Source organism: Cariama cristata, unplaced genomic scaffold (assembly GCF_000690535.1).
Source record: "Cariama cristata isolate BGI_N322 unplaced genomic scaffold, ASM69053v1 scaffold8532, whole genome shotgun sequence".
In the NCBI taxonomy this organism is placed as follows: Eukaryota; Metazoa; Chordata; class Aves; order Cariamiformes; family Cariamidae; genus Cariama; species Cariama cristata.
The window spans coordinates 33,234-56,398 of record NW_009602088.1 but is presented as its reverse complement, the minus strand read 5'-3'; the positions used below and the strand labels follow the sequence as shown (position 1 = coordinate 56,398).

The following is a 23,165-nucleotide window of genomic DNA, read 5'->3' as shown; positions in this document are numbered from 1 at the left end:
ATTCCTGCATCTAATAACAGGTATATTTCATGGTTCTGTATGTCAAGAGACTACCAAATTAAGTACTGATATATGTTATTTAAAATAACTACACTGTGCACTAGGCATAATATTTATGAGTTGCTTATTAGGCTTTTTTTGTATGCTATCTGTAGTTTTGCACATGAGGTTACTCATTTCCTGTTGTTTTGGGATTTTTTTACCTGTCCTCTTTTTGATCACGTAAGTATGATATAAGAGTTTTGTTCTGACCACCAAAATATGCTACTTTAAATAACCATCACCTAGTTAGTTTCCGAATTAGATGGATTCCAAATTCCCCTGTTTTCAGCTAAGAAATCTTACAGAAACATCCTTATTAGCATATCTGAGGTCTTGATCCTGGTGCTCTTACCCTTTTTCTGTTGAAGGTGATAAAAACAACATAAAGCAATTTTAGAAACAAAGTGGTGGAAGCAAATACAGAATTTTTAACAATATATTTACATTGTTTATTAATATTTATTTGAACAAAAAAACCCCAGATTTGATTTTTTTGACTTTCTATGTAATTTGTGTCCATGTCATGATGTCCGTATCATGAAGAAACCTGAAAAAAAGACCTCATCCAGCAAGTTAGTATTCTTTAAAAGCATTTGAAAACAATGTAGAGACACTTTCGTTCAGAACTATTAACTGCAGTGTTGCTACTGTGATCCTGTGACCTTTTATGATATTAATTACGAAAGACTACTTATTTTCTGCGAAGAAAACAGAGAAGTTCTTAGTTACAATATATGAATAGTGCTTCTGAAAGTATAACATAGACAGTGTTGTACTCCAGCAGACCAGAGTCAATAATACAGATCCTGTTGAAATTCAAGTAAAAACTATTTTTCACTGATTTATATTTTGCCCAAAATTGGACTTCCTAGCTGGAGTTCTGCAAATCTTATGAAGTGTTTACAGTAAGATGCACTGTAGCATAGGATAACTAATGTTCTTTTGCTGGAATGACACTATAGAGATAGAAAATCAGACCCTGGTTTCCATTTGAAGGAGTTTTATTTCTGTTATGTACCTTAAGTATGTATATTTTTCTCATATACCTGCCTGCAATTCTTTAAAATCCAAGTATTTCCTCAGGAGCATCTGCAAATAGAATGTAGTTTCATAGGTGAGTTTCCAGACAAAGGCTGATATGGACTAGTGAAAGGGCTTTCATTTTACAAAAACAGCAATTGAAGGAACAGTGTGCTTTACTGCCTTGTTTTTTTTCAGAAGCTGTGTATAAAGAAAAAAAGCAAACTATTGGTTTCACTTGATCCTAAGGATGTTTGTTGTTGTTGCACATGTCAAGCATACAGGGGATGCTGTTTACAGAAGTCATTTTTTTTTTTGCTTTATTTTTATTTCATCATGATAAAAATTAAGCTTTTAGAAGTGTATTGCTTTTCTGAATTTTATAATAGGAGATGAATATCTAGGAGGGCTTCCACCCCAATACTTTAATGGCCTGTGAGAGGTAACTGTAGTTAGGCTTCTATTGGTATGTAAATAGAAAACAAGGTAAGTGTTTATACAGAAGCATGGTGTTGACTTTTGCATATTATGAAAGGATAAATCTACCAGTACTAACAAGTTCTTCAGGTGGAATCACTGTGTTCAGAATAGCTCAACTTCTTTAATCAGTAAGTGATAATACACTGGTATGCAATGCAAGAGCGATAATAGGTTTAAAGCCAAGAAAAGCCATTTGTTGAATTGAGGAACTTATTTGACCTCATGCATCTTAGAGGAGAAATACTTTCAGTCAGTAGTTTCTGTCTTGGGATTTTACTTGGTTTTGAGCTATACATGTGTGTTAGGAAAATATCCAGGTATGCTCATTTAAAGACTAGAAAAGTCTATATCCACAGGGAAGTTATTCTAACACTTCACTTTTTCTGATAAAAGTTTTAAAAAATTGTCAAGAATGCAGTTTTCCTTCATAGCAAGTGGAAAACATTGGGCCAGTATTCAGATACCTAGATAAGAATTTGGAAGCTCTGCTGAAACCATCCATTTTGAAACCTTGGCCTAAATTTAGTGCTGCTCTTTTAAGTAAACTTAGCCTGAGCTTAAGCTCTCATTTGACTGTTTTCACTTACTAATACTGTCTGAAAGAAATGCATATTTTTCTATTTTGGGGTAAATATACCTAGGATCTTTGCTGCAGTTCTTCAGAAATAGGAATAAAGCTATAGTTTAAAAAAGTGTTTTTCTTCACAATTTAATGTAGAAAACTGTACACATGAATTCTATTAGATGAAAATAATTTCCTTGGGTAATTTTGTCATTGAAAGCAAATTACTTCAAGTATAGCAGTATATGGTGCATAATTGTGTACTAGCTGATAAATTATCTATAAAACTGCATTATTTATTAGTGTTTTTTGGTATCAAGTTGTAGTCATTCTGTTAAATGTGTTAAGTTTGCAGGAATATCTTCAGTGTTCCATCAAACTTGAAGAAGTTGTTCAGTGCTGATTTAAATGAATCAGTGCTAGTTTTGACTTCGTTTTTATTGTACATCGCAATAGATTAGAAGCATGAGCACAGTAAGCTCCTGTGTCTATTTAAAGAGTGGTAATTAACTTCAGAGGGGTGGCAATTTATTAAAACATCCTGTTATGATTGTAAGAGATTAAGATTTACGCATGAAACATTGGAAATGTAATTTCTACATACAAAGCTCCAATCAGTCTCCAGTCTCTCATCCATCGGAAATTTATTTGAAAATAATAGAGCAGTATGAATTCAGATCTGCTAAATTCTGGACCTTCCCACCTCTCTTTTTTCTTTTTCTCACCCCCCCCCTTTTTTTTTTCCCCCTTTTTTCTTCAGGACTTAGCTAAAATGGAGGACTGTCATTGCCCACTAATTTGTTAAAAAATAATTGGGAGAACAAGAGCTTCAGAGATGCAGTCCTCCTTTGTGAAACCGCTACTTTATTTAAGGTGACTCTCTTCCTCATGAGTGCTTAATTTTATTTTTCATTCTTTCTTCCTTTCCATACATTTTTCTTCCGTAACCTGACCTACACATTTGGTCAGAGAGAGTAGAAAACTGATTTGAGTCAAGATCTTGCCCAGACCTGCTTCCTGCACTTACATCTGATTATCAGTTAATTCTCTGTCTTTCCATAGATTTTTTTTTTTTGTCTGTGTGTTTGGTAAACAACAAAAGGAATTGTAAAATTTAATGTAAAAATGTTCATATTAATTGTAAATCATTAGATCTTAATAATCCTAAAATTTATAGTTGGCATTGAATCTTAAATTTAACTTTACTTGTAACTTACTTTGTGGTATTTTAATCTTATTTAATACAAAGTATATTTGAAGTGTACTTATTTCTGTGTTACTAATACTACTTCTTTTGCACGAGAAGTAGGGGAAAAAACCTTATTGTTAAGATTAACAAATGCTTTTGAGTTTCAGTGCAGTAACTGAAAACTTCTATAGGTATGTTGCTGTCAAATACTTTGACTTATATTGTATAGTATAAATGAAGCTATAGTTATCAAGTGAATGAATTGTGTTTTGTACACTTAGGTGCCTTGCTTAAATTTGGTATTAACAAAGTTCAGTAATTGCAATGGATCTTCTAGTCATTAGTGTGAATTAGAGAGGTTTTACTGTGTTTTGTGTGACTGATGTGTTTCTTTCCTTTCTACCTTGACTTTATATATTTTCCTCTGTGCTAATCTGTAAGCAGTCTCCTCAAGTGCCGTACTAACATTTTCAGTGGATATATTGTAAACAAAAATTAACCCAGGTTGCATGGGAGCTACACTTATTTTGATTTATAGCTACCAAGATGGTCTTAGGACGGTGGTTATCTGTAGCTTATATAGGGGGTAGGAATTATCAGGTACCAGTGTATAGTGGATGGATGAATGATTTCTATTCTTGGAGATGTTAACCAGATCCACTCCCCAATAAAGACTAATAACTCAGATTTTTAAACAGTCTTCATGACAGATGAGGGCACAGAGGAGAATGCATCAACACTAATTAAGAATGTTGACTGTTTGTTCGTCTTAGCCATGATTAATTGATCTTGGAGTGCTATCTCTGAACAGGAAGTGGTATGCTGTTACATTGCGAAGTTTAAAGGTTACATTCTAGTGTACCCTTTAACTTGTATTTACATACAATGTAAAATGTTTTTACCTGTCTTATCTGAGTGCAGAAAAAAACCCATTTTCCAGCCCAGATACAAATGAATGTTTGATGTACTGTGTACTAATGTGAATCTGGCTGGTAACAGGACATACCCAGTCTGCTTTTGTACTCTGTTACTGCCTTACCTACTTAGTCTCCTCAGTTGTACTCAGAAAACTTCTTCATTAATACTCATTCTGAGATTCTGGTTTATTAAAATTAAGAACTTTCAGAACTGTGCATTCATTCTGTTGTCCCTCCCAACCTCCCCCAGCTGTTTTCTGTTCTTATTTCTTGTGGGCTTGCACTTGTTAGGTCTTTCACCTGTAATTAAGACAAGTGTTGAGCAGCAAATGCAAAGAACCCTGTTCTTTTGAGTCTTATACCCGATTAAACTAAAGTTCCTGTATTTCTGACAGCAGGTCCAGTCACCTGAGCCTCACACATGCTCCTGGGATTAGAGGGTAAACTACTTACATGTAGAGACTCCCTTAAAAAGAAAACTTTGTGCTGTGCTATGGTCAATTTACCAACTCATTTGAATAAATGTAGAATGCTACCCTGTTTTAAAATATGTATAGAATGTTTGTCTCAACAAACTTGTAAGATTAATAGAAAATTGCAGTCTTATGGATTTGTTTGTTTCAACGATCGGGTAACTTTTAAAAAAAATTATTTTAAACAAGGAACTTAATGAAAGGGAAAATCACAGGTGAAAATGATCTTTTATTTACCATAATAATATATTTCTAACCCAGTGTCTGAATGTGTTCTGTATTACTTTAGGGATGAGAGCAACCTAGAAACATACATATTTTTGAGTGATAAAATTAACTTGCTTGTATGAGAAAGCATCTGTCTTGCGAGATTTTGATCCTAAACATGCTTGGCTTGATATTAATGGTGGTGGCTACCATCACTGCTGAAGTGATCTGTTTAATTATGTCTGTTAAATTGCCGTGTGGGCAAGTCTACAAAACTGTGATATATGCCACAGAGTATCCATAAACTGAGCCTGAGCCTCAAGTGTTGTTCTTTGAAAAGTAGCTGAGCTCACAAAAAATTACACAGAGCAAAAGAAGGAAGGTTTATTGCTGTTGTGTAGTGTTTACTTAGACATATTCCATTGGCTGAGAAGGGAAAACACCTGGCAGGATAGATCACAAGGATCTGGGCATATGAACTCCATTCTGGCCCCAATGTTCATGTAATCTGCTGTGATAAATGTGTCTGTTGCATCTGGTTGCAAATCAGCCTGTGTTTTTCTTGGACCCTCCTTTCAGAATCCTTCATAAAGTGATCTCTTGGATGGGAAGTTGCAGTGGACACAGCAGCTACTAAATCACTTATTTAAAGGCAGATTTTTAGATTTCTGGACTTTCTTCCAGAAATGCTGCAGCCATTAGTGGAGCATGTACACAGGGTAGGTTTTGATGGTGGCTCTCAAAAGCCAAGTGACCTGTGCTGGAGTACTAACAAAAAAAAGAAAAAGGTAGAAAAGGGAAATATTTTTTGTCATACTGCTGAAAAGATAATTAGTAATAATTATAATGATTTTCTGCCCTGCTTGTCTTAAGACCAGTTTCTGGTGTTCAACATGGATAGGATTAGTTAGTAGTGAGCTTGCTTTTTGATTCGTGCTCTGCTGCAGTATGACATTCAGTACAGGGATGAAGCTGAATAATATGTACATCTTGCACACAGAAGATATATTACTGTTATACCACTTGTCTGAGTTTGAGATTTGTACAGCTAGACAGAGCCCTGATATAAACAGGTATAATTCCATGAAAATCAATGAATTTGCATTCATTTGAACCAGGACAGATTAGTTATTGTACAAACTGTTTGCTGAAATTAATGTTTTCTCATTTGGATCATATGGTGCTTTAACAACAAAGTGAGGACAGTCATGAACTAGTCCAAGTGAAAGACAGTTCTTATGTTATGCTTTTTTATTTTAGTGACTATGAATAACTTGTTTTCTTCTTTCTGCACTTAAAATCTTGAGGCTGCACTTCAGTTTTTTATTTGCACATGTAAGTTTTGCCTGCTAAGACCAACCACAAACTAAGACCAAGTTCGAGGACCTGGTAGAATATTGTTAGTGTAGTTGGAACTCAAACGCCAGTGAGACAGAAATGCCAGTAAATAATATATTCTCATTCACTAACAGTTTTGCTTAAATTCAGAAAAATCTTTAAAGATGTCATTGAAAAATGGAAATAGGAGTAAACTGTTTAAATACAAAGGTTAGAACAGTATATATATCCTTTTTTTTAATAATACACAAATGAAATGCTGAGAGATCTCTTACTGTTTCCATGGATTTTGTCTGTAGTTTATTTAGCAATGTAGACATACGTCTAATAAAAAAGATGCTGCATAAACCATAGTCCAAGCTGAATGTGCTTCTGTTTTTGGTTTAGGTAGAAATGTTTTTTCTGGCTGCGTCCTTCATACTTAGGTCTTCTTACAACAAATGGAAAGCCCTTAATTGTACCTAAGGGAATAGTTAATCTACGGTGGACATATGGTGGACAAAAGCTGAGTCTAGTAAATGAAAAAAATTATAAACAGAAAATGTGTGAATGTCTGCACAGTCTAAGAGTCATGGGAGATATTATACTGTTGGATTGTAGCTTATTTTAAGTTAATTTACTATTCTTTTCTATTAGTATATTAATGGAAGTCAGTGCAGCGTAAAATATGGAGTTTTAAAAACCAATCAGTTTTGTGTTTATTTTATTGGATTGAAAAAAATACCTGTTTTTAAGACAGGACAGAATTTCTTTTCTTTGCAAGTTGTCCTGCTCCCACCTTTGCCATATGACATAAATGCAATTTGATTTCATTAGTGAAGCGCTCTGAAATTTTTCAAAGTTATACCATTTGATTGGGGGCAGTTAATCAGTGTTAACCCTGAGCAGCTCTTGGACTTTATGGATTCAAGCATTATATGTGGTTGCACTGCTCCAGCAAAAGGTTAAGTATTAATGGAAAATGTTCACAGCTCTTTTACTCAAAGAAAACATGTTACTTGTAAGTTTTCTTTTGATTTTACTTTTACAGTTACATTGAATGTCTTCATTCATTTAGCCATCCATAAAGCAAATATTGTTGCACATGCAGTGGATAATAAGTCTTTTTAGGACTACTTGTGTGGTATGTCACAGATCATTAACTGCAAGTAACCACCTGACTTGGGGGAAGTCTGGAAGCATCATTACAGTGAAATAAGCTTTTATTTCTGTATCACTGCAGCACATTGATTTGTAGGAATGTCTCCATTAGCTACTGTGGAAATATATTCTCATATATTATTATTGAAGGAAGTTGATGAGAGAGGATAACCAAATTTCAAATGTGAATTGGGCATTAGTATTAGGATTTTGGACAAAGTGGGGAAAAAGACAAGTGCTATTGTAGCATTATTTTCTACTTAAAAGCTAGGTAAGTCAGTAAGCTAATCTTTTTGTAATGCTTCACACTTTCAGAATCAGACTAATGAATGTAGTAACAGTATTTATGTGTACACTGCAACTTCAACTGAAATGCATATAGTAATTGAATATGTTTACTACTCTGTACAGGCAGAAAGTATGGAAGAGGAGTTTCTTCCTAATCAGGAGGGAAAGCTTAAGCGTTTTCTGTTTATTTCAATGAACTATAAAAATTTAAGATTATTAGTGAAAGTAAACAATAATTATTTCAGTTCAACTTAGAGAGTAAAGGATAGCCTATGTTAATATGGGGAATAATGGATAACCACCATTAATATGATTAGTATTAATATGATTTGTAGCATGAAAAATGCAATTCTGAAACATTGTCCTGAAAATTTTTTAGAAAATTTTAAGTTCTTACAGAGGTTAAAGTTGAGATAATAATACTGTAGGATTATCTTGCTGTGTTGCTGGTTTTGAAAATAATTTGCTGTCAGATTCTTTAGGAGCAAAATACAATAGAAGGTGGGTAAATGAGTAGAGTGTTCAAATCAACCTCTCTTAGTGGTATAGGATGAACTATGTGCATGCAGATTTAAGAATGAAGAAGAGAAATTATGGGGAATGCATTATATGTATATTTTAAAATTTTATAATTGTCAAAACATTATCATGTTTATTGGGGATTTGCAAGAGAAGCAGTGGAAATTAATGGTACTATTTCAAGTTTAGTCCACAGTTGTAGCTCCATACACTTGATATAACGAGACATTATGAGTTTCTGATGCCTATTTCGTTATAGGAGCATGTATACTCTGTGAAAAGTGTGGCTTTTTTGATAGATCTTTAAGCATGTTAATGCCTTCATGACATTAGCACTTCTGGTTGTGAATTCTTCATTTTTCCAGTATTTGAGATGGTATGTCTTGATGTGATTCTGAATAAGCTGCAATTTCTTTCTGCTGCCTACTTTAGTTTATTTTGTAGGTAACTTTTTTTGTGGGAAAAAAAGATATTTTAAAAAAACATTGTTTGTCTGTGTAATATGAGACTGTGAAGGTCTTAACCATAGGAGTAACTACTAAGCCAGTATCAAACTTTGTTTCATCTTAACAGTTCACTGAGATAAGCCAGACAGTTTAAATGCAGACAGCATTGTTGTTGTTACTGCTGTTATTTACACACTGTGCTTCCAGCCCTCATGATATGGAGAATAACCTCAAAATATGTTTGTTGTTTTCAAAGGAGAGATCTGTAGTGCCAAAAAAAATCAGGGTTAAAAATCAGTTAAGATTTGCTGAAATATGTTGATTAAGGAAATGGAATACAGTGATGATGAATGGTAAATTAGGAATCTAGTTTGTTTATTTAAAATTAGGTCTTAAAAGAGGAGGGCTTTATGTAAATTGTACATAGTTTCTGTTTAAAAAAAAAAAAATCATGAAAATTTCATAGGTAACTCAGTATTCTTTAAACTCTTTTTTTTTTTTTTTTTTTCCCCCCAGAAATAGTGCTTTCAAATTTTTATCTCCCTTGTTTAACAATACAACAGTATATTTTGTGAATATGACAAGGGAAGTATAAATATGTAACTTCTGCCGCACCTTTTGAGAAGGTTTAATTTCATTGCATCCATTCATCCTTTGATGCTCTGAATACAAGGAGTAACCATTCCATCTCGTCCAGATTAGTATTTTTAACAGTTGAAAATTTTTACAACTGTAAAATGAGCCATATTACATTTGCTGCATTCTTTTGTTCAGTGTGGGGAATTGCTGACTTAAAATAAAAATTTTGGTTGTTTACATGGGTGTAAATTTAGAGCATGTGTAGTGACTTCAGATGAGCTGCTCCTAGTTTACTCTGGTGTTTTCATGACTAGCCCCTGAATTATAATATTCTTTTGGATTACTTTTTTTGTTTATGTATAGCATGTGGTCTTTCTTTTGTGGTAACTATTTTCCAATATGTTTACTTAATTACGTATGATAATAGGAATATATCATGCTAGTGTAATACTAGCGTGTGATGGTATAATTCATTCAAGTTTTGAAATATGTATACAGAAAGAGGAACAACATTATCTTTTCATGACTTTGACTAGAGAACTCATTCCTAAGCATTCCTACATAATAGCATTTGAAACTGCCATCAGGATAATTGCTTTTTTGTTTCAGACGCTAAACAAACACAAATTCAAAAAAAGCTACAGACTAAATAGTTGAATGAAACACACAGAATAGTAAAATGTCTTAAGAAAGGCTTGCTTTTGAAAAATACTGGGATATAATCATTATATCTATTGAGGGCAACTTTAACTTTAGAATGCTGGATTTTGCAGTCTTAAGCATTTTTTTGTGGTAGATAATTTAAAGTGAAGGCTGGAAAAAATAAATTAAGATTTGTGCAGATAGCACACCTTTGATACTGTGGAAAGAAAGAGAGACCCTCTGTTGCCAAAAACTCCCTTTATACGTATACGCTGTAGGCATGCAGAAGGAAGAAAGTAGTGTATGAGTTGTTGGTCAGGCTGTTAAGTTGAACTGTTTCAAAAATATTTTTATGTTCTGCTGTCCCTATAGAAAATGGTGGAATTTCGGAGTCTACGTCTCAGTTCCCCTTCACAACCATCATGGAAAAGCTTGAAGTATTTTGGGTTGGAGATGCCACTGCTATGTCTCATGGAAAGTGTAGTGTTGATGCTTCCCTTCCTGTTCTCCTACAGAGTATGCTTCAGATACTATGGATATAAAGGCTGGTTTTGGTTTTATTTTTCCCTTTATGTCTTCCATGATGTATCACATCCTCTTAGGTATGATAGGACTTTGTGAGAGTAATGCATCATGGATACTGTCCAACTGGCAAATCCAAACTTGGGAGAAAATAGCAGTGTAAGAAACAAAACTCCCCTCTCATTAGGCACCATGCTGATCTTTCTGAATCAAACTGTTCTGTCCTCTTGGTTGGAATTTCTTTAGGGAGTTAGTTTTATATGGAAAAAGGAACCTTTTTGAGCAGAAAAAGCAGTTTTAAAGAGAGTTTCCAGAGTTTTTGATTTTGGTCCATTGTTCAATTCTAAGAATACTTTTGTGGTAGTTTATTTTAATAACATTACCCTGTACTTGCATATAATAGAGGAAAAAAGTGTAATCTGGTTATGTTGCAATTCTGTGAGGTTAAAAATGGTTCTGTATGAAGAGTATTGACAGTTCTTTTACAGCAATATTCAGTAAACAATGCTGTAAAAAAATTTATTAGAAAGCACTGTATAAAGCTGTTGTAAAATATGGAATACAAGTTCAGGCTGTAGAAAGGTTCTGGGTTTTCTTGGAAGTTACTTATTGCGTCCTTGTACTCGGTTCTTGTCATGCTACAGTAACTGTAACTTTCTACAACACTACTGATATCTATCTGGAACAATTACTGAAAATGTCTGGACTTAATAACGTTTGAACTTACATGTTTGGTTTATTTTTTGTTTGTTTGGCTTTTTATGTGAAGGATTTTTATTTCTTCAGTTGTCTCAGGCTACACGGTAGAAGTAAAGGAAACAATATAATGAAAGAGTAAAGAATAGTCATCATAGAGATCTCTATTGCCACCTAATACATTGCCTAATTAATAATTAACGTTTTTCTTGGGCTGGCTTTTTAAAGTACATATGTTAAGATGACTTCCTCTTACACTGTAAGTTTTGCAGTTTTATTTTGGGAATGGTGTATCCAAAAGGATTTTAGAGAGTAGTTACCGGTGTAGTTGCATGTTTAAGTGGTTGATCACTAGGGCAATAATGCTGGTTTCTGAGCACAGCCAGTACTTTTTCCAGCTGCTTTATAGTGATATCTTGAAGCTTAAAATGTAATCTATATGGGTAAGCCACAAAAGCCACTATATATTAAAGCAGACTCTGACAGTAAATCAAAATTGAACAGCTGGCAAGACTACTAAAGTCATAAACTTATTTATTAAAAAAAACTAAACAGAAGAATTATATTAAAAAGAGAGGAATATGTTCTACAGACCAGTGGATATAGCTTAAAACCTGGAAAGTGCTGCAGATTAAGGGCCCAATTTATGAACATCTGTTCTGGCAGTTTCTGTGAGATTCTCATGTTCTTTACAATAAAAGTGTGAAACATGTTTTTCCCCCCATACTAATCATGCTTTTCTGCAGTTCATAAAATGAGCCTTATGCAACTGGGCCTGTCTGCTTTACACACTTGCTAGAGTAATTACTATTCATGAAAGAGTAAGTACTATAGCAACGTCACAATCCCACGGTATGCACTTATCCTGACCTGTTCCAAGCAGTCTCATTGGCTTCAAAAGCAGTGAAAGGGCACTGAAGTTTCCTTCATCTATTTAAACTTAAGAGCGTGGCACTGAACTAATATGGAAGCAGGTCACTAGAGAGCAAAAAGGCCAGAAAAATGTATATGGTTTCTCTAAAATTGAAGCATACTTTTTTACAAATCTGCTGTTTTACTCTTTAACAGTCACCAAAACAACTGTTAACTCCCCATCTCTCTTAACTTTTGAAATAAATGATCATGGAATTATTGTTTCAATTGCAAAGTTCACACTGAGTAGTACCCTACGTTTTTGTCATACTACCAGGTATATGAGGATAAGCTTTAAGATATTCTTGATCTACTTTAAGAGGGAACTGAAAAATCATGAATTTAAAACTGCCTAGTTCTACTGTCAGCATTACTGTTTTGTCTTTGACATCAGTGTGACCAGATTTGTTTTGAAGATTTTAGCCACAAGCCCTGCTTTATAGTCAGACTTAATCTGCATAGCACAGGTCATAATAATTTGCTCTCTAACTCTTGTGTCATGTCTAGTAATTCAAACTGAACTAGAATAGATCATTGTGAAAGGCCATCACTTTTTCTCTCAAGCAGTGCAGGCTCTACTAATATCCCAAACCCTGCTACCATTAGGAGACAAAGCCAGTCTCTCAACAAAGTCAGAGATTAGGAAACCAAGGTGCAAAGGGAACACTGAGCAAACATGCAGTAAAACCACTTTCCTTGTCCTGAGCAGATTATATTGCTTTATTGATAAAAATGGTTACACTTTCTTTCCATTTGAATTTGATTTGTTTCACTGTGTTATGCCTTTATTTATGGGGTTGCAGAACCACATGCTTTTATAGTCTGGTTTTTTTTTGTTTGGTGGTTTTTTTTTTTTTTTTTTTTTTAACCTGAGGAGAACACTTCCAGCTAAGGATCCTCAAGATGAGAGATCTCTTTGTTCCTTTTGGGAGCTAGCTTCTCATAAGTTTAGGGTGATACTGACTGACAACAGGGGAAAGAGGGAGGATTTCTGGTATCGTTTGGACTAAGAAATATCTTATGGGAACAAGGCATTTTCTATTTCCATGCCATCCATTTCTGAGCATTTTATAGTGTGGGTCTTATTTGTAGTGTGCATCCATTTCTGAGGTTGCTTGGCCAATGTTTTTTTTTTAGCTAACTGTTTCTGCTAAATGTATATTGGTCATTGATAATTCCTTTTTTCTTTTCATTGAGAAATACTTTTATAATTGATTTATGTATATTTGTAGTGCTGAGGGAAGTAGTATTAGGCGACTAAGCAAAAAGTGACTTGTAACCACTTCATAGTTATGGAAGTTGAATTTCCTTTCTGCTCTAATATGAAACACGCTTTCTTAATTGGTGCACTATGAATCATTTTATCTGTCAGTGGTGTACAGCATATTAATCTGAGTTCTTAAAGCATGGTTTTATTTGTAGAAGGTTCAGAAACTTTAATGCTGTATTTGCTTTATCAATGTGTTTACCTGTGGTGAACTTTTATTTGTTACATTTGATGTGTTAAAGTACACAAACATAATTTATAAACACCTGCATAAAAAGTTTTACTTGTGACCTGGGTTTCATTTGTCAAACTGCGCCTTGAATTCAGCAAGGAACAAACCCAACAGAAATCGAGGCTTCGTATCATGAAAGACAGTATCAAGTTATGTCCCAGAGGAACCCTAGGCAGGGATCCAGGTTGTAGTGTTTTTTATTGGACCTGACCAGAATATTCTGGATTCCTGGTTTTGATTAGTTCAGATGTTCATATTTGTTATGAGTCTTGTATTTCTCATCCTGGAGTCTCTTGTATGTGGGTGGACAAGGGAGGCAAACAAATGACTGCATCACTAAAATTTTCCACCTGCCTCCCTCCATTAGGCTCTGCAGTCCAGGCTGGATGACATATCTGTTTTGTTATACTTTTTTATCCTCTCCGTTCTCTTTACACCTAGTCCCTTGTACTTGGTGCAATCAGAATGCTCTTAATGTTGTTGGTTTTCTTTTTTGATCATAGATCTTCTTGGAGTGCTGCTTCATCAGGCTGTTATAGACACCAGGTTACTTTGCATACATTTTTAGTATATTAGACATTTTATAAAAATTCTAGTGGCTTCTCTGGCTGAATAAACTGGATGGATGAACTACTAAGGTCTTCTGGTTTAAATAGTAGCTGTACTAGTACACTAGAAAAGATTTCTTTTGGAGCTGTTACAGTCTACAGGGTATATAATCCACGTGTATTAATGTTGCATTTCATTCATAATCCTATGAATTTTCTGCCTTAAAAATACTTTTATGTTTTTCCTAAGAGTTTTACAGAAACGGCCCTTTAAATATGTGGCGATACCTAGAATTACTATATTATCATTGTGTGCTTTTGTACTTAAGGTGTACAAGTAGAAATAAAACATGGCATTTTTATTCTCCATTCTTTCTGTGGGTTTTTTGTTTGTTTGAATTTAGTATCTAGTGCTATGTATTAAGTAATTAAGCCAAGAGGGCAGAATTTTTGTGAGTATGCTAGTGCTTAAAAATGTAGACTGCTGTCTGGTCAGATTTTCAAATGTAGTTAAACCATTGCCTAGTTGCCCAGTAGTTGTTTTGGTACTTTGAAAAGTCCCCCTAGGAATGCCTGCTTGCATCTTTCAGTATCTCAGTATCGTTGCAAATCTGATTCTAAATGCTTAATTATTATAGAAGACATCTAAATGCAGGGGAAATTAAATTCTTTTGAGAACCGAACCAGTAAATATATGGCAATATTAGTGAGCTAGTTCCGAGTTGTGTGTCTGAGTTTTCTGAGTTCCTAAATGTGTTTGGGTGTAATAATGGAACCTGTGAAGCCACTTCATTCAGGAATTAATTTTAGGATTGCTCTGAGGGAAGAGCACAGTAGATAGCCAAATTCTATTATATTTGCAAAATACAATTTAATTTAATTTTGGAAAATATTTCTGAAGAAACATAGAGTTAACTTCCCATTAGCTTATAAAATCACTTAAGTGTGGTTCGCACTTAGTTTCGTGAGATTTATTTCGTGTGTTTACTCTACCTCACTTCTTGCTCAGGAATTCTTTTCCCTAGCATCAGCACAGCTGCATCATCCATTTCCATGGTCCTTTTAACCTCCACTTTTAATTAAAAAAAAATTAAATCAGATGCTGTTTAAAGCTTCCCATTTAGTTTTGGGAAAATAAAAGTTCACATCTAGCTTAGGCGTGTGTGAACAGCTGTTAAAAGCCACAAGCAAAACGACGCTTATAAAAGTGGTGGGGGTAATTTTAAGAGCAAGCTGCCAGTTTGACTGTACTTTTCAATAGCTCTTCACTTTCAGCCAAATGGTTTTAACAATAATTTTCTTTGAAAAAACCTCTGTGTTTTATAGAAGCAGCAGCCCAAGCAGTTAGATCAGTGGTAATAGGAGGCAACTTGCCATTTCTCTTTAACTTTTAATGAAATTTTTCTTTGAATCTGGGGAAATTGCTTATTAGAGAGGTTGGAGGGGCTGATGTCCACCCGTGCCCACCCACCATGTAGGTACACCTGTCCCCATCTGATTCTAATGAGGGTTCTTGTTCATTGAAATTCACGAGTTCCAAGACTAAGCATAGAGGGATAATGCTTCCCTCACACTGTATTTTGCAGGCATTATAGTCCTGCTCATGACTTAAGTGTTTTGAGGTAATCATAGAATTTCTTTTTTGAGCCCGAGTTACCAAATCAGACTAATCAGTTGGACAGAAACATGCAGGGAATTTATCAGATGTTGAATATTTAAAAGAAGAGGAAAGATTTAGACCGTTCCTTGTTCAACCTACCTCCTGTACTGTAAGGAGCTTTCAGACAGAAAAAAAAAAAATAGTTCCTACAAGAACATTTTGTCTACTGATGGGGTGGGCTGGGGGCTAGAGTATAAAATGCTCTGTGACCTAGTGACCATGTGTATGTATCTCTGCAATTTATTTGGGCAATTTTCTTTGGGCCTGCCCTAGTTGGTTCATTCCGTAAGTGAGATGTCATCACTGTAATGCCTTCCCAGATGTATGGTGACAGTCTGTCTGAACAGGTGTGACCTGTCCCACCAGGTTACCCTGTGGCAGAGGGACAATAAGTTCACTTAGCTCAAGCTTACTGTGTGAGTGTGCACTAATACTCATTCAGAGCATGCATCTGGATGTGGAACTGTCTTCATACAGTTTGGAAGCCTGGCAGATATATGGCTGTAGCACAGGCCTGGGCTATATGTGGCATATAGATATAACCTTGTATGTGTGAGTGCGACAGAACAAACTTTATATGGTAACTTGTGCTGATCCACTGAGGTGAGATGTTCCCTGAGCTGCACTTTCTAATTAGAGACTTTTCTCTGGGACAGCAGAATGGTAATACTCATAAATGCTTTTGAAGTTTCTTCAAAGCTGCAATTTTTTTTTTTTAAATTTGAGGTTATAAAGGTGTCTGTTATCTTTTAATCTTAGCAGATTACAGCCTGTGTTAACTGATACTGTCATTGAAATGGTCTCTCTTGGTATTTGTTGTTTTGTTACACTTCTAACTGCTGTGTTGGGGTTTCTACACTTATGTTACAACTACAGTATCACTTTTGCCTGCAATAGTGTAGCCTGCAGCGTGCAGCCTAGTGTTTCGGGTTTGAAGGTTTGGTATGACACATCTGTCTTTACAATAAGTCCATGTTTTCTTTGCATGGTCAGCTAGCAAAGATGAGTTGGGTAGCAATGTAAATTCTTTTATTTTGTCATTGTTTTCTGCTTATATGTGTAAGTATGTTATGACTTCATATTAATTGCAAGCAAGAACCAAAAGGCTTGTTAATCACCTCCAATTTCTTGAATGTCTCATTTTTGCGTTGTTTTGTTAGAATTCCCTAAAAATTTCCCACTGTCATTTCTAAAATGAAAAGAAGAAACAAGTAGGATAAACAAAATGCCAAGTGAGTAATTCCCTTCTGTCACAGTGAGTATCCCTGGTGCCAAACTGTAAAACTCTTATAGGACTCTGTCTATGCTGGGATTAGAATTTTGGGTATAAATCACAGAATTATCTTCAAGAATTGTGAGAAGTTTAGGTGGTCCTAGTCTACACAGTATATATAGGAGGGCAATAATGACCAGAGGAATGAAAAAGCTTTTATATGAGGAGGGACAAAATCCATTGAGTTCCTTAGCAGTAGGAAAAAGACAAACAGAATCACAGAATCAGTTAGGTTGAAAGAGACCTCTGGGATCGTTGAGTCCAACCTTTCGCCTAACACCACCATACCAACTAGCCCATGGCACTAAGCGCCACGACCAGACTTTTCTTAAACACCTCCAGGGATGGTGACTCCACCACCTCCCTGGGCAGCCCATTCCAATGCCTAACAACCCTTTCTGTGAAGAAATACCTCCTAATGTCTAACTTGGACCTCCCCTGGTGCAGTTTCAGACTATGCCCTCTTGTCCTGTCACTGGTTGCCTGGGAGAAGAGGCCAACGCCCACCTGGCTACACCCTCCTTTCAGGTAGTTGTAGAGAGTGATCATGTCTCCCCTCAACCTCCTCTTCTCCAGACTAAACAACCCCAGCTCCCTCAGCCTCTCCTCATCAGACTTGTTCTCCAGGCCCTTCACCAGCTTCATTGCCCTTCTCTGGACTTACTCCAGCACCTCAACATCTTGAAGTGCAGGGCCCAGAACTGGATGCAGTACTTGAGGTGCAGCCTCACCAGTGCCCAGTACAGGGGCATGATCACTTCCCTAGGCCTTCTGGCCACACTATTTCTGATACAGGCCAGGATGCTGTTGGCCTTCTTGACCACCTGGGCACGATGCTGGCTCATATTCAGCTGTCTGTCAGCCAGCACCCCCAGGTCTTTTTCCGCTTGACCACTTTCTAACCACTCCTCCCCCAGCCTGTAACGCTGCATGGGGTTTTGTGACTGAAGTGTAGGACCTGGCACTTGTTCTTGTTGAACCTCATGTGTATACAACCATGAGAAGAGACTAGAGAACAATTATGTAGCATCTTTTCAATACAAACCCGAGGAAACCTCATGCCTTTTTATTAAACAGCAAACTTAAAGTAAACAGACAAAATTACTTTTCACATTGTGAATAATTAAATTGTGGAAGTCCTAAAAAGCCATAAGGGCACATGGATTCAGAAAGGAACTGCAGAGATTTGTGAAGGGCTGGTCCGCCAGTGGCTATAAAACATTTCAGTTGTATTCCTAGCAACCTGGAGATGCAGTGTCAGGCTGAGGGGCGCATACTGCCTGGAAGTGAGGTGTGTGTCAAGGAATAATCATTGTAGTTGTACTGTTTCTTATTTGCCTGCCTCAATACCTGCTGTTGACTGCTCCTTGGGGTGGGTTACTGGCATGGGTTATACCAGACCTTCAAATATCAGATTTAAAAAAAACCACAAACAAACAAAAAACCCAAACAAAAACCCCCAAACAAAACCCACAAATTTCTGACCTTGAGCTGTTACCACTCCTGCTCCCCCACTCCACACTCCAAAAAAACCCCCAGAGCAGTGAACAAAAGACTCCCCTTGCCATTTTGTCCTCAGTGCCTTAGGCTGTGTCGCTGTATTTTTGTGTATTACTTTGTAGCTGGTTAGTTAGAACAGTGCAGGTGAGAGAATGTGACCTGGATTCTGGTGGTTGCTCTACAGTCTCATTTAGTTTTCGATACAGCAGTCTTTGGATAAAGTCATTGAGAAGTCTATGGGATAGAGAGAGGCACTGACTATCTGAGTAATCCCTATTGATTAATTTTAGGCCCTCAAGGTCTTAGGTCTTTACAGTATCTGCTCTTAACAAATTCAGCTGTTAGTCACACAGACTCTTCTGAAAACCCCACTTCTTGCCTAGACTATGTTACAGAATTTTGTTTTGCTGTAAAGTTCTAAAAATCTAGCATGTTGTTTAATATATTTTTATAAATGTGTTTTAAATGGAAGTATGATGGTGACACAGTTTTTCAAATAGTGCTCAACGATGACTTAAACAAATGTTTAACCATTAACTAAAGTCTCTTTACTATCGTAATCATGAAAACTTCACCCATGAAAATTATGCCTGCAGAAACTTCATGCCCTCTTAATGTATATTAGAAGAGGAGGAGTGTACTAAGTCACAAAGAAACTAGGCCATCATCAGGGCCATGCTAAAATTTCAGTAGATAATATCTTGGGGTTATTTATGAAGGACTTGTTAACTTCTTGACTCATACTTTACTTTTCCTTTTCAAACCTAGCAAAGGAAGTCCTGCTTATCCTTGAAGACTCCTAACTATAAAAAGTAGAGTGGGTTTGTTTAACTGAGGTCATGACTGACCAAATGATTTGGGAAAATACACTTTCAGCATCTAAATTCTGCTGTAAGATGTAGCTGATTTCTCTAACTTCAATAAAAATAGAACGAAACAGAAACTCTTAAAATTGTCTTTGGTTTTAGGAAGTTTTAGGAAAAAGTGTTAAAGTTTACAAAAAGAAGTCCCAGCTGAACCTTAACTTGCTTGCTTAATATTTTCAAATTAAAGTGAATCCTGACAAAAATTTCTAAGAGTGCATACACGTGTCCAAATTCAGCTGCTCTCAAGTGTTGTATTCCTCACAACACTCAGCCCAGTCTGAGAAGGTGGTTTCGCAATTGACTGAACTCAGGTTTGCTTTTGTCAACTGTAGTCATGGTAGCACTGCACAGAGTTGGTTCAGGTCACTGATCCAGCCTAAACTGAACAGAACAACGGGGGAGTTCTTGTTTGAATGAACTCGTGGATTCCTTTTATTCTGCAGGGTACTATCGCGTGAGAAGGTTTGGAAGTGCTTGACCAGCAGCACAGGGAAAGACAGGACTGTCTGTTTGATTTGCTGTTATGGTAGCTCAAACTGCTAAAGAAACTACCTCTTTTCTAACTCTAATTTCAGGTCATCTCCTTCTATTGAACTATTTACTTTCTTGATAAAAAGTGTGTGTTTGTTTTTTTATTTTTTATTTTGTGTGTGTATGTGAGAGACAAGAAGAAGGAATTGGATTGCTCTGCACAGCCAGATGGCTAAGTTAGCTCTGAGAAGAGTATGAACCCTGCTTTGTTAGATCTGTAACAAACAAATTATGTGCGAAGTACTTTTCTTATTCATTTGGGTCCTTTATGCATTATATAGCTTTTTAAGTCTCAAAATTGTTAACAATTTTTTGTTCAGTCCCTTGTATCTAGCCTGATGATCTGAGACTTGCTCATCTGAGACTGGTTAATACTGTAAAGTTACAGTACTAGTATATTCTGTCTTAATGTGTCCACTATTCAATGTTTTTAATTTATTTGGAAAAATAGTAGATATAAATATTGCAGAAGTGCTTTTGTAGCTTTTCCTCAATATCTAGATTGAGTATAGCCTTCTATTAAGTTAACAAAGTTTTGGACCAAAGTGTTTACGTCACGATAGATATTTATGTCGGGAAGAAACAACCTGTATGCTTATTCTACTTGGAGATGAGAACAATTCTTCAATACAATGTTGAACCAATGATTAGTATGTTGATTAAAGTTCAGTTGTGGGTTTTTTGCCTGGGTGACTAGTTAGTGTTAGTCAAATTTGTGAGTTGGCAAATGTGCAAGAGGTTTGTACAGTCCCACTTCTACTGTCTGGTTTGAAATCATATTGTTGAAATATAAATTTAAATATAAATATAACTTTGAATTCAGTTCTTTGTAGTCTTTGAAATGCTGTGGCTCAGTTTAAGAAACAGCGATAAATTTACTATCAGTGATCTGAATATGTTTGGTTTTAATTTCTCCTTTTACAGTTAATCGAAATATATTGTATTTCTTTACTAAACAGTCTTACTTTTCTCTTATAAAAAGTAATATAATATAAAGTTATACTATTAATTTTTTAACTGTCAGTTGAAAATGGTTTGGCTTGGTAATAATTAGTCACAGAAGCTTCCAAATGGAGGAAAAACTGGGCTGCTGTCAAACAGAATTTGATACACATGGAACAGTTAAGCAGTAATAAATTGCCTAGTAACTGAGTAATTTCACTCAGATATGTGCCAATCTTGCCTCTACATTGAAAAAAGTTTGGAGGAAGAACTGATGTTTGAAATTACTTAATGCTGGAGGTTTATTGTAATAACAATAATACTGACGTGGCCTGATCTTTGTACATTTAAGACTTGTTTTTGTATCCCAGTGAATGATTTCATGTTCATTTATAATTTTTGGTGTGGGAGAACTCCCAGAGGGGTACGTAGGAGAAGCACTAAGTGGCTCCAACTCTTTATTACATCTGCTGGAAGCAGCAATGGAATCAGGCATGGAAGGGCCCTGGAGCTGACCTGGGTTGGCTCTGTTGGGAGCAAGTAATTCAGAGTATTGAGTAAAAGCATCACACTTGAGAAGATAGCCAGTTTTTTAACAGGGCTGTTTGGCATGAAGTCAGCAGAAGTGTACCTGTGGAAACAGGCTGTATAGATGGATGCAGCAGCAGCCATCAAGAATGCTGGAGTGGATCCTGTAAGGAGTTACTGTTGACTAGGTAAATGGTTTTTATAGGAAGAAGTTTTGTATTAATAGTTCATTTCCATGGCTTCATTAAATATATAATTCTGAAAGGTAAGTTCCTATGCATTACTTTGAGAACACTGTTTTAGGAACTGCAATGTAAGGAAGGATAAAGCTTTTTGCTTGATGTTATAGTATGTCTGGATTTACTATTTTTGGAAGAAATTAGTTTGCATAACTGTACCTAGCTTGCAAAGCACTGTAGAATGTTTGAATTATAGGCAGAACTGTGAACATGTCTAACATTCTGTGGGGGTTTGGTGGGGGGAAGGTAGGTGGGGTTTGTTTTGTATTCTGTCTGTAATTGTAGACTGCATCTAATCTCTTAATAAGGAGGTATCTGCCTTTAATAACAGAAGAATTTAGGTTTTCATATGCAATAGTGAGATTGACTGCCCTTTTGAATACTGACAAGGAATTCAGCCCTTCCAAGCTCATGGAGGAGGCTGCAGTTCCACCATTGGTTGGCTTTGCACTGAAGCCAATTTACAGCTTGAAGTTAGCACCGCTACCCCATGGGAAGTCGGATCTGTGACTTGATCTGGGTTAAATAGAACATTGCAAAAAGAAATGGCTATTTTTAACATGGATCAGCTCATTGAGCTTCATAAGCTCATGCAAGTTGCATGGCCTCCTAAGTAGGTGAGGAGAGAATAGTGTGCTGTGGCATGAGGGTGGGAATGAACAACCAGGAGTGGGATGGGTTGGTGAGATTTTCTGAGCTCTGGTGCTGGCATCAGTAGGTCTTGAAACTGTGACCAGAAATTCTTGCTGTTAACTGCAAAAGGAGACAGATGTGAGTGACTGAAGGTAGGAACTAAGAAATGTGTAAGTTTTAAGATCTCAGGACCTTGGGTTTATGAAATTATAGTGAACTTTATATTTTATGGCTGTCAATCCACTAAATCTTAGTGAATTTTAGAATGATAAATCATTTAGTAGTGTTCTTAGTATGTAACTGAAGATGACTGTACCTTGTCCTGGGGTTGATAAAGTCAATGATGATGTAGTAGATACATCAAAATTAGAGAAAATATTTGAGAGAGATGAAGAAAGCTGATCCATCCATGGCTTGCAGATATATTGGACTAGCACCATCTTCTGAATGTTTAGTACATTACAGCTTTATATCTTCACTGAGGTATTGAAGAACATTTAAAAAAATATTCACTCAACTTTGAATTTGACTAATCACTGTACTGTAATAATATCTTTCTTACACTCTATTGAGTTTATGAAATTGTTAAGTTAAACCAAAACAAAGGCTATCTGTAGTTGAATTAGTGAGAAATGAAGATTTTTTTTACACCACTTTTTTTAACCTCTGTCCTAAAAAGTAGATTTAATATTAATTACAATGAATGAAATTATTTTGTGAAAAAAGCTATTGAAGTTCAGCAATTTGTCACTAGTAGCTCAGCTAAAACAATTTAAGCAGTTTTCTAAACATTTCAGTAATCCTGATAAAATCCTGTTTGTTTCATGTTGAATCAAAGAAGGGTCTGTTGTTATTTTTCGGTCAGCAATTCTTGTATCAGAGTGCTTTGGCAGTTGTTAATGTTTGATATAGAGAGGTTTGGAAACTGCTATCAAAACGGTAATGTGTAATCTAAAGAGCAATGTATTTTTTGA

The 23,165-nt window shown here is 35.8% G+C and overlaps 1 protein-coding gene across 1 annotated transcript in view; it reads left to right on the top strand.

Annotated features, from left to right (window-relative positions):
* RAB28 (RAB28, member RAS oncogene family) overlaps positions 1–23,165 on the top strand; it is a 63,524-nt gene that overhangs the window by 18,876 nt on the left and 21,483 nt on the right. The gene's annotated exons all lie outside the window — the stretch shown is intronic.